Raw genomic sequence first — 21,099 nt, 5'->3', positions numbered from 1 at the left:
GCTTGGGGGGGTAGAAGCTGTTTAGAAGTCTCTTGGACCTAGACTTGGCGGTCCGGTACCGCTTGCCATGTGGTAGCAGAGAGAACAGTCTATGATTGGCTGGAGTGTTTGACACTTTTTAAGGCCTTCCTCTGACACTGTCTGGTATAGAGGTCCTGGATGACAGGAAGCTTGGCCCCAGTGATGTACTGGGCCGTTCGCACTACCCTCTGTAGTGCCTTGCGGTCGGAGATCGAGCAGTTGCCGTACCAGGCAGTGATGCAACCCGTCAGGATGCTCTCGATAGTGCAGCTCTAGAACCTCTTCACGACAGTGTCTTGGTGTGCTTGGACCATGTTAGTTTGTTGGTGATGTGGACACCAAGGAACTTGAAGCTGTCAACCTGCTCCACTACAGCCCCGTCGATGAGGAAGGGGGCGGGCTCTGTCCTCCTTTTCCTGTAAGTCCACAATCATCTCTTTTGTCTTGATCACGTTGAGGGAGAGGTTGTTGTCCTGGCAACACACGGCCAGGTCTCTGACCTCCTCCCTATAGGCTGTCTCATCTTTGTCGGTGATCAGGCCTACCACTGTTGTGTCATCGGCAAACTTAATGATGGTGTTGGAGTCGTGCCTGGCCGTGCAGTCGTGGGTGAACAGGGAGTACAGGAGGGGATTGAGCACGCACCCCTGAGGGGCCCCCGTGTTGAGGATCAGCGTGGCAGATGTGTTGCTACCTACCCTTACCACCTGGGGGCGGCCCGTCAGGAAGTCCAGGATCCAGTTGCAGAGGGAGGTGTTTAGTCCCAGGGGTCCTTAGCTTAGTGATGAGCTTTGAGGGCACTATGGTGTTGAACGCTGAGCTGTAGTCAATGAACAGCATTCTCACATAGGTATTCCTTTTGTCCAGGTGTGAAAGGGCAGTGTGGAGTGCAATAGAGATTAACGGTTTTAAACTATGATTACTCTGCGGTCTCCACAGAGTTGGGTAGGACTGTCTTTAGTTCCTTTGCACCTTATTTATGTAACCAACTGCAGATCCAACTTAAGTTAGACACTCTGGTGTCCCTTGCCCATTTCAAAAATGTTATGGAGGATCAATATGATGTCTGTGATTGTTTCTGTTGAATTGTGTCTTTGTTTTGTATGTTTGAAATGTTCTTGTCTGTATGCCTAAAACTGTACATGTCAACATGTTTACACAGGGCACAGCCGTAAAAGAGATCCAGGTCTCAGTCTGTTTTCCCTGTTAAAATAAAGATTTAAAAAAAAATATATATATATATAAAAAAAAATTGTGACGTGTTATACCAATATCTGGAGGTATCTCGTGAGTTGAAAACGAAGTAGCTAGCCTACTTGACAAATGAGGCCACTAAGTTGCTGTTCCTGGATAAAAGAATAACAATGTAACGTTAGAACTACTGTAGCTCCAACCCGAAAGGTTGTCGTGGGTTGGCTGATTTGAAATAAAATACGTTATTTACCAGTACTAAACAGAAAACTCATTTATTAGCTAACGTTAGCTACTGTAGCTAGCTAGTTTATAAAATATTTATAATATTATTTATTATTGTCATTACTTAACGTTATTTAGCCATTCATTATTTATCCGCTAGCCACCTGATCACGGACACTTCAAAAACAAATTCAAATTTCTCCGCTTATGAAAAAAAACAACTATTGTCAGAGCCGATGGAGGAATTTAGGATGGAGAGAGGGAGGGAGAGGGAGGGAGGGAGGGGAGAAGGAGGGAGAGGTGGGAGAGAGGGAGGGAGAGGAGAAGGAGGGAGAGGTGGGAGAGAGGGAGGGAGAGGTGGGAGAGAGAGGGAGGTGGGAGAGGAGAAGGAGCAGCTCTCTCCCACCCCCTCCCTTCCTCTGTCCCACCTCCCTCTCCCTCCCTCCCTCCCTCTCTCCCACCTCCTTCTCCCCTCCCTCCCTCTCCCCGTAACTGTTACTGGAGGATAAAAAGACAGACAACACCACTGTCAAAAAGAAGGAAGACACCTGGGCCATTTTATGCGACAGATTTAATGAATCGACACGGATTAAAGAGAAGAGGGACCCAAATGGGATGAAAGCGTGCTGGGAAACTTTTTTGAAAAAACGAAAGCCAAAAAGGATGCGGCAGAGGAGGATATTTCAGACCAGAGTGGGGGGGCCTCCGTCCAACGGAACTGATCCTCTCTCCCAGAAGAGGGGGGCTATTTCAGACCAGAGTGGGGGGGGGCCTCCGTCCAACGGAACTGATCCTCTCTCCCAGAAGAGGGGGGCTATTTCAGACCAGAGTGGGGGGGGGGGGCTCCGTCCAACGGAACTGATCCTCTCTCCCAGAAGAGGGGGGCTATTTCAGACCAGAGTGGGGGGGGGGCCTCCGTCCAACGGAACTGATCCTCTCTCCCAGAAGAGGGGGGCTATTTCAGACCAGAGTGGGGGGGCCTCCGTCCAACGGAACTGATCCTCTCTCCCAGAAGAGGGGGGCTATTTCAGACCAGAGTGGGGGGGGGGGCTCCGTCCAACGGAACTGATCCTCTCTCCCAGAAGAGGGGGGCTATTTCAGACCAGAGTGGGGGGGGGCCTCCGTCCAACGGAACTGATCCTCTCTCCCAGAAGAGGGGGGCTATTTCAGACCAGAGTGGGGGGGGGGGCTCCGTCCAACGGAACTGATCCTCTCTCCCAGAAGAGGGGGGCTATTTCAGACCAGAGTGGGGGGGGGCCTCCGTCCAACGGAACTGATCCTCTCTCCCAGAAGAGGGGGGCTATTTCAGACCAGAGTGGGGGGGCCTCCGTCCAACGGAACTGATCCTCTCTCCCAGAAGAGGGGGGCTATTTCAGACCAGAGTGGGGGGGCCTCCGTCCAACGGAACTGATCCTCTCTCCCAGAAGAGGGGGGCTATTTCAGACCAGAGTGGGGGGGGGCCTCCGTCCAACGGAACTGATCCTCTCTCCCAGAAGAGGGGGGCTATTTCAGACCAGAGTGGGGGGGCCTCCGTCCAACGGAACTGATCCTCTCTCCCAGAAGAGGGGGGCTATTTCAGACCAGAGTGGGGGGGGGCCTCCGTCCAACGGAACTGATCCTCTCTCCCAGAAGAGGGGGGCTATTTCAGACCAGAGTGGGGGGGCCTCCGTCCAACGGAACTGATCCTCTCTCCCAGAAGATATGCGAGATGATTCCCCCAGCAGTTTGCTCCTTTCCATAACCCCTATGACGACGACGGACTACTTAACCATTAATATTTAGTAAGCGTAAATAAACTGGTAAAACTGACGTAAATGCAACTTCACACAGTCCCGTGTGGCTCAGTTGGTAGAGCATGGTGTTTGCAACGCCAGGGTTGTGGGTTCGATTCCCACGGGGGACCAGTACGGAGAAAAGAAAAAAAAGAAGAAATGTATGCATTCACTACTGTAAGTCGCTCTGGATAAGAGCGTCTGCTAAATGACTAAAATGTAAAAAAAGTGTTCACTACAATGTTACTGTTATCAGGCCCTTTACAGCATGTTACATAGCGTCATCATTCGTACCAAGGCTGGGCATAATCATAAGCCCCAATTCAGTTGGTGTACAAAATGAGCAAGTAAATAGCCTACTAATAATGAGTTAATTATCATTAAAACTCAACAGGATTCAACCTGTCTCTAATTGTTCTCTGAGGAACTTGTTTTGGTCTCTCCACAGTAGATATGCTGCCATTTCATCAGTTCAACCACCTCAAGTGGCAGGTTAGTATTAATCTCCAGTCTAAATTAATATATATATATTTTTTATTATTCATTGAGTAACGTTTCAAATTAATCTAGTTTTAAAGTGAAAACTAAATTTAGATTAGAGGAAGGATTTAATTTAACTAGGATTAATTTAAAACTAGGTTTAAAATTTGGTGCAACAGGATTAGTAGATAAACCTTGATTTAATCTTGTTTAAGAGTTAATCCATGTTGCGCAACACACTCATAAAGTTAATTTCCTTTTAGTTTTACTTACGTGCCTTATTGCAAACAGGATGAATGTTTGGGAATATTTTTATTCTGTACAGGCTTCCTTATTTTCACTCTGTCAATTAGGTTCGTATTGTGGAGTAACTACAATGTTGTTGATCCATCCTCAGTTGTCTCCTATCACAGCCATTAAACTCTGTAACTGTTTTAAAGTCACCATTGGTCTCATGGTGAAATCCCTAACAAGTTTCCTTCTTCTCCAGCAACTGAGTTAGGAAGGACATCTGTATCTTTGTAGTGGCTGGGTGTATTGATACACCATCAAAGGGATATTCAATGTCTGTTTATTATATTTACCCATCTACAAACAGGTCCTTTCTTTGCGAGGCATTGGACAACCTCCCTGGACTCACTGCTCGACTGAGGGACCTTACAGATAATTGTACTGTATTTATACTCCGGACTATGACATTGCTCGTCCTAATATTTCATTATTTCTTAATTCCATTCTTTTACTTTAGATTTCTTGTGTGTATTGTTAGATATTACTGCGCTGTTGGAGCTAGGAACACACGCATTTAGCTACACCCACAATAACATCTGCTAAACATGTGACCAATAACATCTGCTAACCATGTGTATGGACCAATAACATCTGCTAACCATGTGACCAATAACATCTGCTAACCATGTGACCAATAACACCTGCTAACCATGTGACCAATAACACCTGCTAACCATGTGTATGGACCAATAACATCTGCTAACCATGTGACCAATAACACCTGCTAACCATGTGACCAATAACATCTGCTAACCATGTGTATGGACCAATAACACCTGCTAACCATGTGTATGGACCAATAACATCTGTTAACCATGTGTATGGACCAACAACATCTGCTAACCATGTGTATGGACCAATAACATCTGCTAACCATGTGTATGGACCAATAACACCTGCTAACCATGTGTATGGACCAATAACACCTGCTAACCATGTGTATGGACCAATAACATCTGCTAACCATGTGTATGGACCAATAACATCTGTTAACCATGTGACCAATAACATCTGCTAACCATGTGTATGGACCAATAACACCTGCTAACCATGTGACCAATAACATCTGCTAACCATGTGTATGGACCAATAACATCTGTTAACCATGTGACCAATAACATCTGCTAACCATGTGTATGGACCAATAACATCTGCTAACCATGTGTATGGACTAATAACATCTGTTAACCATGTGTATGGACCAATAACATCTGCTAACCATGTGTATGGACCAATAACATCTGCTAACCATGTGACCAATAACATCTGCTAACCATGTGTATGTGACCAATAACATCTGCTAACCATGTGTATGGACCAATAACATCTGCTAACCATGTGACCAATAATATCTGCTAACCATGTGACCAATAACATCTGCTAACCATGTGACCAATAACATTTGATTTGACATCGGCCAGGACCGGGCCTGATGAGTATTGATTAGTCTACAAATTAAGAAAAGATTCCGTATCAAATTATACCATGCCTGTCACAAAAGGTGCCATGTTGAATTGACCAAAATGCAGCGGGTATGTGGATACTCATTCTTTTAATGGAAAAAACAAAAAGCATCCACAGGAAAAACAAAACAATAAACAGTACTCACGACTATACAGTGTAGCAGGCTCAATAAACGCAGTGCTCACAAACAATTACCCACAAACAAACACACCCTACTAATATTGGACTCCCAATCAAAGGCAACTCAACACACATGCCTTCAATTGGGAGTCCAATCCCAATTAACTCTACATAGAAAACAAACCTAGAACCTATACCCACAACGAACTAACTAAACCTAGAAATACATAAACACAGAGCAGTGCCCAAAACCCCCGGAATACATAAATAAAACAACCTACTACCTACACCACCACCCCAACCCATATAAAACAAATACCCTCTGCCACATCCTGACCAAACTCCAACAACAAATAACCCTTAACTTGGTCAGGACGTGACAATGCCAGGTTGGAGAGGATTGGCCCATCGTCAGTTTGACACAACATTTTCAGTCCTCAGAGCCAGAAGAACCTTGTCCACTGCTGTTGAATAATGAATGAATAGTCAGACACATCAAACCTTCTTTAAAAAAAAAAAAAAGACTTGATTTATTTATTTACTAACAAGCAATGAAAACGTGTATAAAAGAAAGTCCCGCACATCAAATGATGTTTTTACTGAAGTGCCATAGTCTATAGCACTCTACACATCTATAGCTGCTCCAGCATCACTCTACACATCTAGAGCTGCTCCAGCATCACTCTACACCTCTATAGCTGCTCCAGCATCACTCTACACCTCTATAGCTGCTCCAGCATCACTCTACACATCTATAGCTGCTCCAGCATCACTCTACACCTCTATAGCTGCTCCAGCATCACTCTACACATCTATAGCTGCTCCATCATCACTCTACACATCTAGAGCTGCTCCAGCATCACTCTACACATCTAGAGCTGCTCCAGCATCACTCTACACATCTATAGCTGCTCCATCATCACTCTACACCTCTAGAGCTGCTCCAGCATCACTCTACACCTCTAGAGCTGCTCCAGCATCACTCTACACCTCTAGAGCTGCTCCAGCATCACTCTACACCTCTAGAGCTGCTCCAGCATCACTCTACACATCTAGAGCTGCTCCAGCATCACTCTACACATCTAGAGCTGCTCCAGCATCACTCTACACATCTTGAGCTGCTCCAGCATCACTCTACACATCTAGAGCTGCTCCAGCATCACTCTACACATCTAGAGCTGCTCCAGCATCACTCTACACCTCTATAGCTGCTCCAGCATCACTCTACACCTCTATAGCTGCTCCAGCATCACTCTACACATCTATAGCTGCTCCAGCATCACTCTACACCTCTATAGCTGCTCCAGCATCACTCTACACCTCTAGAGCTGCTCCAGCATCACTCTACACCTCTAGAGCTGCTCCAGCATCACTCTACACATCTAGAGCTGCTCCAGCATCACTCTACACATCTAGAGCTGCTCCAGCATCACTCTACACATCTAGAGCTGCTCCAGCATCACTCTACACATCTATAGCTGCTCCAGCATCACTCTACACATCTTGAGCTGCTCCAGCATCACTCTACACATCTACAGCTGCTCCAGCATCACTCTACACATCTAGAGCTGCTCCAGCATCACTCTACACATCTATAGCTGCTCCAGCATCCAGCATCACTCTACACATCTATAGCTGCTCCAGCATCACTCTACACATCTATAGCTGCTCCAGCATCACTCTACACATCTATAGCTGCTCCAGCATCACTCCACACATCTATAGCTGCTCCAGCATCACTCTACACATCTAGAGCTGCTCCAGCATCACTCTACACCTCTAGCAGATAGCTGTTCCAGCATCCCTCTACACATCCAGCAGAGAGCTGCTCCAGCATCACCCTACACATCCAGCAGGTAGCTGCTCCAGCATCACTCTACACATCTATAGCTGCTCCATCATCACTCTACACATCTATAGCTGCTCCAGCATCACTCTACACATCTAGCAGATAGCTTCTCCAGCATCACTCTACACATCTAGCAGGTAGCTGCTCCAGCATCACTCTACACACCCAGCAGAGAGCTGCTCCAGCATCACTCTACACATCTAGCAGGTAGCTGCTCCAGCATCACTCTACACATCTAGCAGGTAGCTGCTCCAGCATCACTCTACACCTCTAGCAGGTAGCTGCTCCAGCATCACTCTACACATCTAGCAGGTAGCTGCTCCAGCATCACTCTACACATCTAGCAGGTAGCTGCTCCAGCATCACTCTACACATCTAGCAGGTAGCTGCTCCAGCATCACTCTACACATCTAGCAGATAGCTGCTCCAGCATCACTCTACACCTCCAGCAGATAGCTGCTCCAGCATCACTCTACATCTCCACACATCTTGCAGATAGCTGCTCCAGCATCACTCTACACATCTAGCAGAGAGCTGCTCCAGCATCACTCTACAGCTCCAGCATATAGCTGCTGGAGCATCAGAGGCCAGTTGGAAAGAGGAGATGTAGAACGTTTAATAGACAGACTAAGTTAGCGAAACAATTGCTTTTAAATCATTAGTAAACGTTCCTGCTGTTAGGTCAAGTTTATACACATTAAAATAAAATGTATAAAAATTTCAGAAAATCCTAAAATGAATATAGGCCTATTTAAACGGTTTTGACTTTTATTTAATTTTCATTACGATCTTAATTCATAACAGTCAGTCACATGGTTTACATTTACATTTAAGTCATTTAGCAGATGCTCTTATCCAGAGCGACTTACAGTAGAGGGCATACATTTTATTACATTTTTAAATACTGGCCCCCCCGTGGGAATCGAACCCACAACCCTGGCGTTGCAAGCGCCATGCTCTACCAACTGAGCTACAGTGGAACTATTCAATTACCGTCACAGCCCTAAGTAGCACAGTACAGCACAATGTTTCAGCTCCATATGTGATTACAGACACAAAACCATAAGTGGTCCACTGTCACCCCTGCCTGCCCCAGGGTCCACACTGTCCATCACTCTCTCCCTACTGTCCCCCTGCCTGCCCCAGGGTCCACACTGTCCATCACTCTCTCCCTACTGTTCCCCTGCCTGCCCCAGGGTCGACACTGTCCATCACTCTCTCCCTACTGTCCCCCTGCCTGCCCCAGGGTCCACACTGTCCATCACTCTCTCCCTGCTGTTCCCCTGCCTGCCCCAGGGCCGTCACTGTCCATCACTCTCTCCCTACTGTTCCCCTGCCTGCCCCAGGGTCCACACTGTCCATCACTCTCTCCCTACTGTTCCCCTGCCTGCCCCAGGGTCCACACTGTCCATCACTCTCTCCCTACTGTTCCCCTGCCTGCCCCAGGGTCCACACTGTCCATCACTCCCTCCCTACTGTTCCCCTGCCTGCCCCAGGGTCCACACTGTCCATCACTCTCTCCCTACTGTTCCCCTGCCTGCCCCAGGGTCCACACTGTCCATCACTCCCTCCCTACTGTTCCCCTGCCTGCCCCAGGGTCCACACTGTCCATCACTCTCTCCCTACTGTTCCCCTGCCTGCCCCAGGGCCGACACTGTCCATCACTCTCTCCCTACTGTTCCCCTGCCTGCCCCAGGGTCCACACTGTCCATCACTCTCTCCATACTGTTCCCCTGCCTGCCCCAGGGCCGACACTGTCCATCACTCTCTCCCTACTGTTCCCCTGCCTGCCCCAGGGTCCACACTGTCCATCACTCTCTCCCTACTGTTCCCCTGCCTGCCCCAGGGTCCACACTGTCCATCACTCTCTCCCTACTGTTCCCCTGCCTGCCCCAGGGTCCACACTGTCCATCACTCTCTCCCTACTGTTCCCCTGCCTGCCCCAGGGTCCACACTGTCCATCACTCTCTCCCTACTGTACCCCTGTCATTTTAACTGTCTTGATTATTTTTGAATTCTTTGATTAGATGTTTTGTTTTTCCTACATAAAGCTTTGAGATTTCTCTGTAATTAAATGTGCTACACAAATTAAAATAATTGGAGATGCCCAGGGCCAGGACCCCTTCCTGAAGAGCAGAGAGGAGAGGACAGCCTCTGTCATGGCAGAGCTATGAAAGGTCCCTGATCTCAGCAGTGAATGAACGGTGTGGAGTGGTCAGGACAGCCAGGGTCACACTAGATCTCACTAAAGCAGTACAGAATGCACTGAGGTCCTAGGGAGTACAGCTGCAGAGACAGAAATGGGTTCTGAGAGGAGGACGGGAAAGGTCCATGTTGTCCACTACGATCCATTATCTAAACAGGTTTACACCATCATCACCCTCCCACTACAATCCATTATCTAAACAGGTTTACACCATCATCACCCTCGTGTCATGTTGTCCACTACAATCCATTATCTAAACAGGTTTACACCATCATCACCCTCCCACTACAATCCATTATCTAAACAGGTTTACACCATCATCACCCTCCCACTACGATCCATTATCTAAACAGGTTTACACCATCATCACCCTCGTGTCATGTTGTCCACTACAATCCATTATCTAAACAGGTTTACACCATCATCACCCTCGTGTCATGTTGTCCACTACAATCCATTATCTAAACAGGTTTACACCATCATCACCCTCCCACTACGATCCATTATCTAAACAGGTTTACACCGTCATCACCCTCGTGTCATGTTGTCCACTACGATCCATTATCTAAACAGGTTTACACCATCATCACCCTCGTGTCATGTTGTCCACTACGATCCATTACCTAAACAGGTTTACACCATCATCACCCTCGTGTCATGTTGTCCACTACGATCCATTACCTAAACAGGTTTACACCATCATCACCCTCGTGTCATGTTGTCCACTACAATCCATTATCTAAACAGGTTTACACCATCATCACCCTCGTGTCATGTTGTCCACTACAATCCATTATCTAAACAGGTTTACACCATCATCACCCTCGTGTCATGTTGTCCACTACAATCCATTATCGAAACAGGTTTACACCATCATCACCCTCGTGTCATGTTGTCCACTACAATCCATTATCTAAACAGGTTTACACCATCATCACCCTCGTGCCATGTTGTCCACTACAATCCATTATCTAAACAGGTTTACACCATCATCACCCTCGTGTCATGTTGTCCACTACAATCCATTATCTAAACAGGTTTACACCATCATCACCCTCGTGTCATGTTGTCCACTACAATCCCTTATCTAAACAGGTTTACACCATCATCACCCTCGTGTCATGTTGTCCACTACAATCCATTATCTAAACAGGTTTACACCATCATCACCCTCGTGTCATGTTGTCCACTACAATCCATTATCTAAACAGGTTTACACCATCATCACCCTCGTGTCATGTTGTCCACTACAATCCATTATCTAAACAGGTTTACACCATCATCACCCTCGTGTCATGTTGTCCACTACAATCCATTATCTAAACAGGTTTACACCATCATCACCCTCGTGTCATGTTGTCCACTACAATCCATTATCTAAACAGGTTTACACCATCATCACCCTCGTGTCATGTTGTCCACTACAATCCATTATCTAAACAGGTTTACACCATCATCACCCTCGTGTCATGTTGTCCACTACAATCCATTATCTAAACAGGTTTACACCATCATCACCCTCGTGTCATGTTGTCCACTACAATCCATTATCGAAACAGGTTTACACCATCATCACCCTCGTGTCATGTTGTCCACTACAATCCATTATCTAAACGGGTTTACACCATCATCAGCCTCGTGTCATGTTGTCCACTTCAATCCATTATCTAAACAGGTTTACACCATCATCACCCTCGTGTCATGTTGTCCACTACAATACATTATCTAAACAGGTTTAAAAACAGCTGGAGGCAGGGCTTTCTCCTATAGAGCTACATTTTTATGGAATGGTCTGCCTACCCATGTGAGAGACGCAGACTCAGTCTCAACCTTTAAGTCTGTACTGAAGACTCATCTCTTCAGTAGGTCCTATGATTAAGTATAGTCTGGCCCAGGAGTGTGAAGGTGAACGGAAAGGCTGGAGCAACGAACCGCCCTTGCTGTCTCTGCCTTGCCGGTTCCCCTCTTCCCACTGGGATTCTCTGCCTCTAACCCTATTACAGGGGCTGAGTCACTGGCTTACTGGTGTTCTTCCATGCCGTCCCTGGGAGGGGTGCGTCACTTGAGTGGGTTGAGTCACTGACGTGGTCTTCCTGTCTGGGTTGGCGCCCCCCTTGGGTTGTGCCGTGGCGGCGATCTTTGTGGGCTATACTCGGCCTTGTCCCGGGACGGTAAGTCGGTGGTTGGAGATATCCCTTCAGTGGTGTGGAGGCTGTGCTTTGGCAAAGTGGGTGGGGTTATATCCTGCCTGTTTGGCCCTGTCCGGGGGTTTCATCGGATGGGGCCACAGTGTCTCCTGACCCCTTCCTGTCTCAGCCTCCAGTATTTATGCTGCAGTAGTTTATGTGTCGGGGGGCTAGGGCCAGACTGTCACATCTGGAGTATTTCTCTTGTCTTATCCGGTGTCCTGTGTGAATTTAAATATGCTCTCTCTAATTCTCTCTTTTTCTTTCCACCCAGCACAGCCAGAAGAGGACTGGCCACCCCTCATAGCCTGGTTCCTCTCTAGGTTTCTTCCTAGGTTCTGGCCTTTCTAGGGAGTTTTTCCTAAGCCACCGTGCTTCTACACCTGCATTACTTGCTGTTTGGGGTTTTAGGCTGGGTTTCTGTACAGCACTTTGAGATATCAGCTGATGTAAGAAGGGCTATATAAATACATTTGATTTGATTTGTTTACACCATCATCACCCTCGTGTCATGTTGTCCACTACAGTCCATTATCTAAACAGGTTTACACCATCATCACCCTCGTGTCATGTTGTCCACTACAATCCATTATCTAAACAGGTTTACACCATCATCACCCTCATGTCATGTTGTCCACTACAATCCATTATCTAAACAGGTTTACACCATCATCACCCTCATGTCATGTTGTCCACTACAGTCCATTATCTAAACAGGTTTACACCATCATCACCCTTGTGTCATGTTGTCCACTACGATCCATTATCTAAACAGGTTTACACCATCATCACCCCTGTGTCATGCTGTCCACTACAATCCATTATCTAAACAGGTTTACACCATCATCACCCCTGTGTCATGCTGTCCACTACAATCCATTATCTAAACAGGTTTACACCATCATCACCCGTGTCATATTGTCCACTACAATCCATTATCTAAACAGGTTTACACCATCATCACCCGTGTCATATTGTCCACTACAATCCATTATCTAAACAGGTTTACACCATCATCACCCTTGTGTCATGTTGTCCACTACGATCCATTATCTAAACAGGTTTACACCATCATCACCCGTGTCATATTGTCCACTACAATCCATTATCTAAACAGGTTTACACCATCATCACCCTTGTGTCATGTTGTCCACTACGATCCATTATCTAAACAGGTTTACACCATCATCACCCATGTTTGTTACATTTTATTATTATTTATTTCACCTTTATTTGACCAGGTAGACCAGGTGAGAACAAGTTCTCATTTACAACTGTGACCTGGCCAAGATAAAGCAAAGCAGTGCGACACAAATAACAACACAGAGTTACACATGGAATAAACAAACGTACAGTCAATAATACAGTAGAACAAAAGAAAGTCTATATACAGTGTGTGCAAATGGCATGAGGAGGTAAGGCAATAAATAGGCCATAGTAGCGAAGTAATTACAATATAGCAGATTAACACTGGAGTGATAGATGAGCAGATGATGATGAGCAAGTAGAGATACTGGTGTGTAAAAGAGCAGAAAAGTAAATAAAAACAGTATGGGGATGAGGTAGGTAGATTGGGTGGGCTATTTACAGATGGACTATGTACAGCTGCAGCGATCGGTTAGCTGCTCAGATAGCTGATGTTTAAAGCTAGTGAGGGAAATGTAAGTCTCCAGCTTCAGCGATTTTTGCAATTCGTTCCAGTTATTGGCAGCAGAGAACTGGAAGGAAAGGCGGCCAAAGGAGGTGTTGGCTTTGGGGATGACCAGTGAGATATACCTGCTGGAGCGCGTGCTACGAGTGGGTGCTGCTATGGTGACCAGTGAGCTGAGATAAGGCGGAGCTTTACCTAGCATAGACTTATAGATGACCTGGAGCCAGTGGGTTTGGCGACGAGTATGAAGCGAGGGCCAGCCAACGAGAGCATACAGGTCGCAGTGGTGGGTAGTATATGGGGCTTTGGTGACAAAACAGATGGCACTGTGATAGACTGCATCCTATTTGCTGAATAGAGTGTTGGAGGATATTTTGTAAATGACATCGCCGAAGTCGAGGATCGGCAGGATAGTCAGTTTTACGAAGGTATGTTTGGCGACATGAGCGAAGGAGGCTTTGTTGCGAAATAGGAAGCCGTTTCTAGATTTAATTTTGGATTGGAGATGTTTGATATGAGTCTGGAAGGAGAGTTTACAGTCTAGCCAGACACCCAGGTATTTGTAGTTATCCACATATTCTAGGTCAGAACCGTCCAGAGTAGTGATGCTAGTCGGGCGGGCGGGTGCGGGCAGCGACTGGTTGAAGAACATGCATTTGGTTTTACTAGCGTTTAAGAGCAGTTGGAGGCCACGGAAGGAGTGCTGTATGGCATTGAAGCTGTGTCACGTTGTCCACTACAATCCACTATCTACACAGGTCTATACCATCATCATTACCCGTTGGTCATGTTGTCTTAAAGCAATTGTACACGAGAGGGCGTGCTAAGCAATGTTACTTTGATAAATGTACTAATAAGCTACTATTTCATCCCTCAATGAAAATATAGGCCTAGTCCCGACATATCTATGGTTGCTAGGCAAGCCGTCTGGCCGTTCATTCTATCGGGTTGGTTGCCAGAGACACGACCCAGACGTTCAGTCTTTTTGTTCTGTATCTATGGACCAGAACCAGTAGTTTGTTCTAAACATGTTCCGTTGCCAATGCTCTTATCCCCTCGCTCGCTAGCTAGCCAACCACGGCTAACACAGTCAGGTCAAACAGTGTAGCCAGAATAACAGCAAAGTAGCTGCATTTCATGTCGTTTTATCTGTTTTCTATTGACATTTCTCTGTATATATGTATATATATATATATATATATATATATATATATATATATATATATATAAAAATGATGCTGATTTGTGATTTGGACTGGCTGAGAAAATATGACATTCTCTTCCTGACAGGTTCATTCTCAATAGGACAGTGGAGATCAAATTTCAATATTGAAACAATGTTCCAATTGTCGAGAGAAAGACGGCAACATTTGTACAAACCCCCGTTGTTGGAAAAAAAACAAAATGTTAGGCTAGAAGCAAGGGGGAAATAATGTCTAGATGCTTTTTACAGTGGAGATCATGTTAATGAATTGGCTGGCTGGGCTGATGGCACAATAGACGTGCAGGGATTTCTCAGACGGAACAGTAAACAAGATGGCCGTTTTTTGCGTCATAGGCTTACCCGTGCTAAACATTTTTTTTTTTGTATGGCTTAGAACGCATCTCAACCAATCACAATGATTGTTTCGACCAACCTGTTGTAGAAACTACAATCCATTCTCTAAACAGGTTAACACCATCATCATCATCATCATCACCCGTGGGTCTAAACAGGGTAACGCCATCATCACCACCCGTGGGTCTAAACAGGGTAACGCCATCATCATCATCACCACCTGTGGGTTTAAACAGGTTAACACCATCATCACCACCCGTGGGTCTAAACAGGTTAACGCCATCATCATCATCATCACCACCCGTGGGTTTAAACAGGTTAATGCCATCATCATCACCCGTAGGTCTAAACAGGTTAACGCCATCATCACCACCCGTGGGTCTAAACAGGGTAACGCCATCATCATCATCACCACCTGTGGGTTTAAACAGGTTAACACCATCATCACCACCCGTGGGTCTAAACAGGTTAACGCCATCATCATCATCACCACCCGTGGGTTTAAACAGGGTAACGCCATCATCATCACCCGTGGGTCAAAACAGGGTAACGCCATCATCATCACCCGTGGGTCAAAACAGGGTAACGCCATCATCATCACCCATGGGTCAAAACAGGGTAACGCCATCATCATCACCCATGGGTCAAAACAGGGTAACGCCATCATCATCACCCGTGGGTCCCTGCGGCATGGCACAGATTTGACTATGATGACCGACTATGTAGGCTACTTACCATCTGCAGGGCTGAGATTTCAAAACCTGCTGCTGAGATGGAGTGGAGGATCTTTCCTGTCAGGGCTGTGGGGAGAGAGGAGGAGAGAGAGGAAGAGTCATGACATAACAGGCTCAGTATGGAAAGCAGATATGGGCCTGGACAGCTCTGTCAGGGGAAGGTCCACTAGTCAGACGGTAGACTGACAGTTGGCTACGGACAGACCCTCTTCATCATTTACATTTACATTTCAGTCATTTAGCAGACGCTCTTATCCAGAGCGACTTACAGTAGTGAATTCATACATTTCATACATTGTTTTTTTCTGTGCTAGCCCCCCGTGGGAATCGAACCCACAACCCTGGCGTTGCAAACACCATGCTCTACCAACTGAGCTACAGGGAAGGCTATCATTATAGTTCCAGTTATCAGACAGCCCTTTCCAAAAACCGGGGTTGTGACCCATCTGCCTATTGTCCTGACTCCAGACCCCAGCTAACAGATCTCCAATAATCAACAGGTGACAAAATACAATGAGTTTCAAATCAGCTTTGTTTGCTAGGGATGTGGGGGGGGGGGGGGGGGGGGGGGGGGGGGGGGAGTGAGACCTCTCTGGTCCATGAGGACTGGAGTTGCCCATCCCTATATGGGTAGGGGGAGGTCTGTTGAATGCTCAGTCTGCTCTGCTCTCATCATGGTTGGCCAATGGACTTTGGCAAATTCTCAGCTCACTGGACAAAAAGCTGCAGATGACGCTATGCCTGTTGGTTCTTATGGGGATGACCTGAATACCCCTCGGACTTTAAATATCGTATGGGGCTTGGGCTAATCATTTAAAAAAACAAATCTCTCCAGAAATAAGTCTCTCACTTTTGCCACCTGTTACAGACCCCCCCCCAGCTCCCAGCTCCCAGCTGTGCCCTGGACACCATATGTGATTTCCCCCCATCTATCTTCAGAGTTCGTTCTGTTAGGTGACCTAAACTGGGATACAGTGGGGCAAAAAAGTATTTAGTCAGCCACCAATTGTGCAAGTTCTCCCACTTAAAAATATGAGCGAGGCCTGTAATTTTCATCATAGGTACACGTCAACTATGACAGACAAAATCCAGAAAATCACATTGTAGGATTTTTAATTAATTTATTTGCAAATTATGGTGGAAAATAAGTATTTTTTTTGCCCCACTGTATGCTTAACACCCCGGCCGTCATACAATCTAAGCTAGATGCCCTCAATCTCACACAAATTATCAAGGAAACCACCAGGTACAACCCTAAATCCGTAAACATGGGCAGCCTCATAGATATTATCCTGACCAACTTGCCCTCTAAATACACCTCTGCTGTTTTCAATCAGGATCTCAGCGATCACTGCCTGCATCCGCTATGAGTCCGTGGTCAAACGACCACCCCTCATCACTGTCAAACGCTCCCTAAAACACTTCAGCGAGCAGGCCTTTCTAATCGACCTGGCCGGGGTATCCTGGAAGGATATTGACCTCATCCCATCAGTCGAGGATGCCTGGTCGTTCTTTAAAAGTAATTTCCTTACCATCTTAAATAAGCATGCCCCATTCAAAAAGTGTAGAACTAAGAACAGATATAGCCCTTGGTTCACTCCAGACCTGACTGCCCTTGACCAGCACAAAAACATCCTGTGGCAGACTGCAATAGCATCGAATAGTCCCCGCGATATGCAACTGTTCAGGGAAGTCAGGAACCAATACACACAGTCAGTCAGGAAAGCAAAAGCTAGCTTTTTCAAACAGAAATTTGCATCCTGTAGCTCTAACTCCAAAAAGTTTTGGGACACTGTAAAGTCCATGGAAAAAAACAGCACCTCCTCTTAGCTGCCCAATGCACTGAGGCTAGGTAACACGGTCACCACCGATAAATCCATGATAATCGAACATTTCAATAAGCATTTCTCAACGGCTGGCCATGCTTTCTTCCTGGCTACCCCAACCCCGGCCAACAGCGCCGCACCCCTCGCAGCTACTTGCCCAAGACTCCCCAGCTTCTCCTTCACCCAAATCCGGACCTCTGGCAGTCTCTATGGGGGTCCCACAGGGTTCAATTCTCAGGCCGACTCTCTTCTCTGTATACATCACTGATGTTGCTCTTGCTGCTGGTGATTCTCTGATCCACCTCTATGCAGACGACACCATTCTGTATACTTCTGGCCCTTCGTTGGAAACTGTGTTAACTAACCTCCAGACGAGCTTCAACGCCATACAACACTCCTTCCGTGGCCTCTAACTGCTCTTAAACGCAAGTAAAACTAAATGCATGCTCTTCAACCGATCGCTGCCCGCACCTGCCCGCCCGGTTCTGACTTAGAATATGTGAACAACTACAAATACCTAGGTGTCTGGTTAGACTGTAAACTCTCCTTCCAGACTCACATCAAACATCTCCAATCCTAAATTAAATCTAGAATCGGCTTCCTATTTCGCAACAAAGCATCCTTCACTCATGCTGCCAAACATACCCTCGTAAAACTGACTATCCTGCCGATCCTCGACTTCGGCAATGTCATTTACAAAATAGCCTCCAACACTCTACTCAGCAAATAGGATGCAGTCTATCACAGTGCCATCCGTTTTGTCACCAAAGCCCCATATACTACCCACCACTGCGACCTGTATGCTCTCGTTGGCTGGCCCTCGCTTCATATTCGTCGCCAAACCCACTGGCTTCAGGTAATCTACAAGACCCTGCTAGGTAAAGTCCCCCCTTATCTCAGCTCGCTGGTCACCATAGCAGCACCCACTCGTAGCACGCGCTCCAGCAGGTATATCTCACTGGTCACCCCCAAAGCCAACACCTCCTTTGGCCGCCTTTCCTTCCAGTTCTCTGCTGCCAATGACTGGAACGAACTGCAAAAATCTCTGAAGCTGGAGACTCATATCTCCCTCACAAGCTTTAAGCACCAGCTGTCAGAGCAGCTCACAGATCACTGCACCTGTACATAGCTCATCTGTAAACAGCCCATCTACCTACCTCATCCCCATACTGTATTTATGTATTTATCTTGCTCCTTTGCACCCCAGTATCTCTACTTGCACATTCATCTTCTGCACATCTACCATTCCAGTGTTTAATTGCTATATTGTAATTACTTCGCCACCATGGCCTATTTATTGCCTTAACTTACCTCATTTGCACTCACTGTATATAGAGTTTTTGTTTTCTTTGTTCTACTGTATTATTGACTGTATGTTTTGTTTACTCCATGTGTAACTGTGTTGTTGTATGTGTCGAATTGCTATGCTTTATCTTGGCCAGATCGCAGTTGCAAACGAGAACTTGTTCTCAACTAGCCTACCTGGTTAAATAAAGGTGAAATAAATGAATAAAAATAAAACGTAAAACACCAAATAATGCATGCAGAGCAGAATTAGACCGATACTCGCTAATGATCAAAATCCAGAAAAGAGACGTTAAATTCTACAACCACCTAAAAGGAAGTGATTCCCAAACCTTCCATAACAAAGCCATCACCTACAGAGAGATGAACCTGGAGAAGAGTCCCCTAAGCAAGCTGGTCCTGGAGCTCTGTTCACAAACACAAACAGACCCCACAGAGCCCCAGGACAGCAACACAATTAGACCCAACCAAAATCATGAGAAAACAAAAAGATAATTACTTGACACATTAGGAAGAATTAACAACAAAACAGAGCAAACTAGAATGCTATTTGGCTCTAAACAGAGAGTACACAGTGGCAGAATACCTGACCACTGTGAATGACCTAAACTTAAGGAAAACTTTGACTATGTACAGACTCAGTGAGCAGAGCCTTGCTATTGAGAAAGGTCGCAAATCAAATCAGGCAAATCAAATCGAATTTTATTGGTCACATACACATGGTTAGCAGATGTTAATGCAAGTGTAGCGAATATGTAACAAGTAATCTACCAATTTCACAACAACTACCTAATACACACAAGTGTAAAGGGATGAATAAGAATATGTACATATAAATATATGGATGAGCGATGGCCAAGCGACATAGGCAAGATACAGTAGATGGTATAGAGTACAGTATATACATATGAGATGAGTAATGTAGGGTATGTAAACATTATATAAAGTGGCATTGTTTAAAGTGACTAGTGATACATTTATTACATCCCATTTTTTATTATTGTAGTGGCTAGAGATTTGAGTCAGTATGTTGGCAGCAGCCACTCAATGTTAGTGATGGCTGTTTATCAGTCTGATGGCCTTGAGATAGAAGCTGTTTAACAGTCTGATGGCCATGAGATAGAAGCTGTTCTTCAGTCTCTCGGTCCCAGCTTTGATGCACCTGTACTGACCTCGACTTCTGGATGACAGCGGGGTGAACAGGCAGTGGCTCGGGTGGTTGTTGTCCTTGATGATCTTTTTGGCCTTCCTGTGACATCGGGGGGTGTAGGTGTCCTGGAGGGCAGGTAGTTTACCCCCGGTTATGCGTTGTGCAGACCTCACTACCCTCTGGAGAGCCTTACGGTTGCGGGCCGTGCAGTTGCCGTACTAGACGGTGATACAGCCTGACTGGATGCTCTCGATTGTGCATCTGTAAAAGTTTGTGAGTGTTTTTGGTGACAAGCCAAATTTCTTCAGCCTCCTGTCTGCGCCTTCTTCACCATGCTGTCTGTGTGGGTGGACCATTTCAGTTTGTCCGTGATGTGTACGCCGAGGAACTTAAAACGTTCCACCTTCTCCACTACTGTCCCGTCGATGTGGATGGGGGGGTGCTCCCTCTTCTGTTTCTTGAAGGTTAGGGATGCCGTCTGGGCCAGCAGCCTTGCGAGGGTTAACACGTTTAAATGTTTTACTCACGTTGGCCACGGTGATGGAGAGCCCACAGGTTTTGGTAGCGGGCTGTGTCAGTGGCACTGTATTGTCCTCAAAGCGAGCAAAGAAGTTGTTTAGTTTGTCCAGGATCAAGACGTCAGTGTCCGCGACGGGGCTTTCTTTTTGTAATCCGTGATTGACTGTAGACTCTGCCACATACGTCTCCTGTTTGAGTCGTTGAATTGCGACTCTACTACTCTATACTGATGCTTAGCTTGTTTGCGGAGGGAGTAGCTACACTGTTTGTATTCGGTCATGTTTCCGGTCGCATTGCCCTGATTAAAAGCAGTGGTTCGCGCTTTCAGTTTTGCGCGAATGCTGCCATCAATCCACGGTTTCTGGTTGGGGAAGGTTGTAATAGTCACCGTGGGTACGACATAACCGACGCACTTGCTAATAAACTCGCTCACCGAGTCAGTGTATCAATGTTGTTGTCTGAAGCTATCCGGAACATATGAGTCCACGTGATCGAAGGAATCTTGAAGGGTGGAATCCGATTGGTAGGACCAGCATTGAACAAACTAGGTC

At 46.2% G+C, this 21,099-nt stretch overlaps 1 protein-coding gene and 1 long non-coding RNA gene across 2 annotated transcripts in view; both read right to left on the bottom strand.

Annotated features, from left to right (window-relative positions):
• The window catches only part of nme7 (NME/NM23 family member 7), a gene marked incomplete in the record, with an annotated part of 93,265 nt that overhangs the window by 48,328 nt on the left and 23,838 nt on the right, over positions 1 to 21,099 (bottom strand).
• On the bottom strand, positions 9,432 to 11,190 carry LOC115151438 (uncharacterized). The gene is made up of 2 exons (XR_003867291.1): positions 10,301 to 11,190; positions 9,432 to 10,080 (listed from the first exon to the last, which is right to left on the bottom strand). It is a non-coding gene; the product is annotated as an uncharacterized LOC115151438 (long non-coding RNA).

The sequence above is a fragment of the Salmo trutta genome, chromosome 17 (assembly GCF_901001165.1).
Source record: "Salmo trutta chromosome 17, fSalTru1.1, whole genome shotgun sequence".
Lineage (NCBI taxonomy): Eukaryota > Metazoa > Chordata > Actinopteri > Salmoniformes > Salmonidae > Salmo > Salmo trutta.
The sequence above is the reverse complement of the archived record's forward strand: the minus strand, read 5'-3'. Positions and strand labels throughout refer to the sequence as shown.